Here is a 7207-nt window from a genome sequence, read left to right on the forward strand (position 1 = left end):
GTCAGCTTGGACTGCTTAAAGCTAAATATGAATGAATGTGGGGTTTGCTGTTTATTTAAAACATTGAAAACATGTTTAGAAGGTTGTACGTTGAGAGATAAATGTACAGTCACGCTAGTGTTGAACAGCACATATGATATAGTTTGTGGCCTGGCTGGCTGGCATTTATAGTTATATTACCAATACCAAAGGTCACAAATGTCTCATGACACATCATAATGGTCAAGAATATTTGCTGACTTCTTGGCCTTTAGCCGCTCGCCTGCTAGATAAATTCAATTTTTTCCAGGTAATTTCATAGTTTCTTTGAACTCTAACATCGTGTGTCAGGATGACCATGTCATTGCGTTGATTGAGACATTAATATTGCTGCCAAACTGTGCCTTCATGGCAGCACTAGAAGGCTGTAGTTTCCACTTATTTAAATGTTATTCTAAACAACGTATCCTTGTTTCAAAAGTATGCCAGCATCGCCAAACTGTAAATTACATTTTCATAACCTGAGAGATTTTTACAGCAATTTTCCGTTGACCTCTTGGCTGTACCAAATTTTAATTTCCTTTTATTTATTTTTAAAATAAGGGCTGAGAGCCTATCTGTTGGAAAATGGGTTTAAATGAGTCATGCCTGTAATTTCAGTAGTAAATGACTACCAGAGCCGAGGCTGTTGGTCTCCTAAAAGCCTAACAGACATAATGTTCAAGGTAAAAATGCTCTGGTAATGGCCCCTCTAATCAAAACCAATAAGGAGAGGAAGATTGTCTATAGTTAACAGGGAATGCAATTTCATGATATTTAAGAATGGAGCACTACTCTTACTATATTCAAACTGTGATGCTATGCATACTCACAGTACAGGAAGTCTACAAAATGAAGTGCACCATACAATCTAATACAGTCAAAAACAACAGCCATCCAATATGTAATATATTTATGAAGAAAGAACACCCCAGTTTCTCGATACTTCAAAGACTCATTCATGTTTCCATTGGAAAAGTAAACACTGTTGAATTATAAGAAAACAGAAATCCTATACTCCTGAAACTAACTTGCCAACTCTCCTTACAATCACAAAAAAATCTATCAAGATGTCCACTGAAGTTGCACAGTATACTTCTCTCAACAAGACCATCATATCTTTCCAAATATCTGAGAAAAAAGGATGAAAAAATATCGCAGATTAAGCTAAACGCACAGAGCCAAAGAACCAGCAAGATTTAACCCTAGTGGAGAAAGAAAATAGTGAGAGTGTCTTAAACTTTACAAAATGTGATGTAGATTGCAGCAGGCAGAAACCTCCGGTTCTGAAAAGTGAAGTGCAATAAACTTGCATTCTTTCTAATGGCCATCAGGGGGCGACTAAATCAGATTGTATAGAAGTCTATGAGAGACTTTTAACTTGTTTTAATACCTCAGTAAACATTGTAAACATGAGTTTATGGTCTCAATCTCTAGTTTCAAGTCTTCTTTAATACAGCATGATGTTAATTTAGTAAATTAGGATCCATTTAGAGTCAAATAGACCATAAAGGAGGGTACTCTTTTCCATGGCGTCACTTCTCCGCAGTCCAAATGTCCAAGATGGCGACGGCCAAAATGCCGAACTCAGAGCTTCAAAACTGTAGTCTACAAACCAATGGGTGACGTCAACAACAACTACGTCCATTTATATACAGTCAAAGATTGGCAGATAAGCTAGTTTAATAACATTCATATCAACATTATCAGCATTAGCATCATCATTATTTACTCAAGATCATGAGTGGATTATAAAAGAAAGACGCCGTCAGCCATCAGCATATCCCAAACTGTATGCTTTGACCATTTCCATTTGTCAGTATCGCTTTCCAAATCATGTGTTGTTGTTTTTTTTCCTGTAAAGAATGTACATAAGTGTAAAACTCCAGTCTTCAGTCCTGAACAGTGCTAAAGCCAGCTAGACAAAAACCAACAAAACCCATTTGTGGAAGCTTTTGGCTGACACGACTCATGACCCCCATTTTTTTCCTGCTCCTGTTGTTGTGACACTCTGTCAAACCAAAATGTTTTAGATTACAGCCTTTTTTCTTCTGAATGAATGGATTTTCCTCCTAGTTGAACTTTTGCTAGGGGGTCCACCTCCTTTTTATTTTCCTCCACTCTTTGAAACCCTCGTAGCCAAACTATTTTCTCTCAGGTGGGGGAGTTTGGACGAGCGGGTCTGTTGATAACCGTGGCAGATCGGAGATGAAAATTACAGTGCAGAACCACCAGTCGTATCACGCAAGAAGGCATGAAAAACATTCCCTACTTCAGAAAGTTGCGGAAAAAGTTGCCTAAATGAGCATATTTCAGTAACGATAGACATCTCTGTGTGTTATGTAATGAGCTAAATTATAGATGATACTGCCAAGGAAAATTATAGGCTGTCAGTCGCTCCTGTAATCTCTACTTAACCGTCCTGTGATTAATTGTTCTGGCATTGAGAACAGCTCTGCTCCATACAGGTGTGGATGGATCTGCTTTGCAAAAAAACAGCTCATTGTTCTGTAGGAGAACTTTGGTTGTTTTGCTCCGGTTTATTTAGAACCCAGGTGGTGATCAAAACATTAATTGCAGAGTGAAACTTCATAATTACACTTCCTCTTTTGGACTTGTGGTGACTCAACATGTGCATCAAATAGTGTGTCTTTGTTATTCTAAAAGTGCTTAACTTTCTGAATAAATTAAAAGTAGATTTCTGCAATACTAGTGGGAATTATAACCATTAAATGAGACATTTTCAGTGCACCCTTCACATTCTTCACTGTGGCATTTGCATACATTTGGTACTTAAACACCGTAATGCGTAAATTATTATTCAAACACTTTGAAGTGATTCACCTTCAAGCAGCATACAAACTGTTCTCATTCCTAATTTATAGAGGGGCTAATAGTTTCCCTCTATCCTTGAGAATTAGTAATTACATTAACATTTTTGAATGACTCTCAATCAGGCGTGTGGGTTATTGTTCACACATTATAAATTACAGAGCAGGACAAAGTCAGTGGACGTTGTTAACAGATTGAACCCTTTTAAAGGCAAAGAATGAAATGTAATATTTTTAGTAGTGAATGCTGATTGTTGCGATACAACAACAGTGCAATTACACATTTGAAAAAAAGACTGCTGTGACAACATTATGACTGAATGAGCCATTGTTTGACTGCATTTAGAAAACAGGTATTCTTTTCGCTGAAAGCTGTCAAAATTAAAGTCGATATCTGTTAGAAGTACGGCAGTAAATTTTTGTTTCCATCAGCAGTCATGCAGCAGGAAACCTCAGAGGCATTGGAGTGTAGTAAAAATGTACGTAGATTAATATGTCCGAATTATTAGGGAGATGTTTATGAATACATCCTGAGATCCACGAGATGCTAGGTCCTTTTGTTCCAGGCTGGGAGCTGTGGATCCGTAACATGTTGTACCAGTAGCCTACAGCTGTGAGACCCCACTTCCACTGACACCACGTGACATGCATGACTAAAAATAACCCCCTCTCGCCAACACATGATGAGGATGATACCGGGACTAAGAATAGGCCCACTGGAGGGAAACGACATGATAGTAAATCATCAACGAAGCAGCGTCTGCAGTGCAACAGAGAGAAGGGTTTTAATAATTTGGCCCTGAAACAATATGATATCAGCGAAGCCTGTGACAGAATAAATTGCTCTGCGCAGATATTGCTTGGTACCTGTCAGGTGTGCATGCTGCTAATTGACTTGAGGATGGATAGGTAGCAAATGAGCTGTCTGTAACCTTGGAGGGCTGGGTAAACAAAGGCCGCTTTGGGCATTTTTCGGGTGTGGAACTCTTGCTTTTATCTGCTTTTTTTACGATTCAAATACACCTCTTACTTCTGTGATCAGCAAAAACTAGAATCTACCAATACAAGAAAGATCAGTAAGTCCAGAGGGGTGCATTCAAGCTATGTCTCTGCTATAGAATGGATCATCTGCGGTGGAAATATAAGACCTAAAAGCAAAGCAGAGAGAATTAAGGGATTGTTGGAACCGGTTGAGTATAAGGGAGAAGGCAGATTATTGGATATGTAGGGCAGCACCTTGACCTGGAGGTAAAGAGCTGTTTGTGTCTTTGCAGCCTTGGATACAAGCTACAGGCCTGTCAATTATTTGCTAGCTTCCTGTAGAGGGAGTGTTGGAGTGCAGGTTTCAGAATCAGTCATCAAGGGTTTGTGGGGCTTTTTAAAAAGGTCTTGGAGTGAATATTGCAAATGCTAAATATTGTGTTTCTCACTTATCAACCCCCCTTCTGCTGTTAAGATCATAAACATAAATAGCTGGTCCAGATGAGAACTTACTTAACACCTTATTTACTTTTTAATTTATACTTATAAATCCAAAATGTATAATAGCTTTATATTTAGGAGGGAATCTAATGATGACTTTCATTATCTAGTAGTTTGCTTTGCTTAAAAAACACTCTTTGCAATTTGCAAAAGGTGACATCTTCAAATAACTTGTTTTATCCAACCAGTAATAAAACCCCCCCAAATATACTTACTTCTACTATCATTGAAGAATAAAGAAGAGTAGCGAAATCTCTGTAAGAGGCTTGAAATATGTAATGTTTGTTGTTTACCATTGAATATTTACTTCAGCAAGCTATCGCTTGTGATGCTGAAGCTATTGAAGTTTTTATATTTTTATACACATTTCTGCCTCCGATATATTTCATCTTTACACCAAACTTAAGGTCTGTGAATTCGAACAATCTCAGCTTTGTGAAGACAGACCAGCTGTGATTTCCTCAGCTTCCTCAGGTGAACTGAAAATGTTTTAGAGGCCAACACTGTGCGACAAAGATAAACTGACTGTTCTCTCTTTATGCATTGACAATAACATCATATGATGTATGAGATTGCATCTTTTCTAAGCCTTAAGGACCTCCATTTTTCTTCTAAACCATGTCGTATGATATCGACACTGCACGCATTGATTTATTTCATGTATGTATGTATGATTTGTTGCCCTTGGGTGAGCAGAGAAAAGATTTAATGTATCACAGGTCGTTCCACATTGGATTGAACCACAGTGCAGCGCGTGAGTGTGTCCAACAGCCAGGCTATATATTACCTTTCGGGGCACTTCTTGTGGAGTTTGCTGCCCTGTCACTGGCGGGCAGACGGGCGGCCATCTTGGCTCCTATAAGTAGACGACGTGCTCTCAGGCAAACATGCTAGCCCCATTTATCAAGCACCTGAAAATGACTTCGCTGACGGACGGGTCGATGTACGATCGTAGGCGTTCATCATGTGTTGGCGTGGAGGCGTCGGTGCATGGCTGAACCAAAACATCTCGGGGCGATAAGGCTTGTTGGAGGTCTGGATGCACAGATAAGAGGAAGTGGCTCACCTTCTACTTGAATGACCCCTGAGAGGATCAGGGTTTCTGCGGTGAAGGACGTTTCCCTCGTTTTCTCGTGTTCAAGCTCATTTCGTTCTGACATATTTGTGCAAGTGGAATATTTATTTTCGCACCACTGCATGTCAGAAAATATAGCCGCCACTAAGGATATGTGCACCTCTGTGTGCACGTGACAGACTGGATATCATGGCAGTCAGTGATGCGCTTAGTGTATTTAGAGAATTACCTCCCCATGTCTCAGCTTTAAGCTAATCTCCAGAACTCAATTTTGCCATAACAATAGAAACCATTAACAAGCTCAGTGGTGGGAAAACTTTACAGGCTTTTTTTTACCCCCTCAGGGATTCTTGGATTAGTTTAGTGCCACAACTGTTGTCTTAGTCAGTTAATAAACACTTTTTAACTTCAAATGTTTGTTTTTCCTAAACTAAATGTAATGATTGCATCTAAGGATCATAGATTCTCATCCTGTACCAATTAAACCACATAACAGAACTCTAGAAGAATGAAGTGACAGTCCTGCATTTTACTCTGAGGCTTTCTCAGTTTTTGTCCGTCAATAGAATTCCCATCCCAGAGCGGCTAAAAACAAAACAATGCAGACAGAGATGGGCGTGAGAGAAGAGGCTTGTGAAGAGGTGGATTAGCAAGTCAACGAAGCCGCGAAGCCCTTTGGCGTCGTTGACCTACAGGTTTGCAAACCAGAGGCCACATTTACTGTGGAGGCAGAGAGAAAGTATGACGGAATCCACCGAGGCTCCTGCCAAGCCACATCTGGTTGCCTTCAAAATCAGATGTGTTTCTGCAAATGCAAAAAGTGATCAGTATTTTTCACAAAGTAACAGGTTCCACATCATGGAGTGTGTTGGAGGAAACGTTATTGATCTCCCTTTCTGCCGTGAGCACAGGTGTGATTGAAAACGTTCCATTTGAAATCTTTGTCATTGGATATTGAATCTGAGCCCAGTCGGCCCTCTAATTGCTATCTTTTCCTTGAACGTTTGGTCGGAGGGTCTCGGTGATGGCAGGGTAGTTTCAATCAATATAAGAAGATTAGTCCATCCAACAGCACGCGAAACATTACTTAGAGCTGTTTACTCACTTTACAGGTCTGGGAAATTGGCAGACATGTCCGAGAGAGTTTAAGCGCTTAATTAGAATTTCAACTGCCCAATTACCCAGACTGCCTCATCAAAAGGTCCATTGATTATGTCCAGTTTTATCTACGTCACTTAATTGCAAAAAACATTATGGAGATTTATGGATTTTATTTAGGTTTGTCTATTTTTATTTTTTTAGATGAAGAACATTTATACTGTACTAAGTCTTCCTGCCGATGGTTGACGTGGATTAACGAGTCGATGACCGTTAGTTATGCGTGACATTTTCTCCAGAGTGTGACCGCAGTCTGTGATCTTTCAGCTGACCGTGGCTGTAGTTTTTACCCTGCCCTGATGGGCAACTTCGCTTTATCTTTTCAATGACATCTTGAGATGTGTAATTTTTTCGGGGGGTAGCTTGCTCATTTCTATGCAGATTCATTTGGCGCCCTTCTGTCCTGTCACCTCTGTTTGTCACCCATCTCGTCTGCTCCCCCTCGCTCCTGAGCATCATCGTCTGCGGCGGGTCTAGCCTTGTCATCTAGCCGCTAACAATCAGGCGAGCTGACAGCCGTCCCACCATTTACCCATCAGGCCTTTTTTTCCGCACACACACACACACACACACACACACACACACACACACACACACACACACACACACACACACACACACACACACACACACACACACACAC

Source organism: Anoplopoma fimbria, chromosome 23 (genome assembly GCF_027596085.1).
Source record: "Anoplopoma fimbria isolate UVic2021 breed Golden Eagle Sablefish chromosome 23, Afim_UVic_2022, whole genome shotgun sequence".
Taxonomy (NCBI): domain Eukaryota; kingdom Metazoa; phylum Chordata; class Actinopteri; order Perciformes; family Anoplopomatidae; genus Anoplopoma; species Anoplopoma fimbria.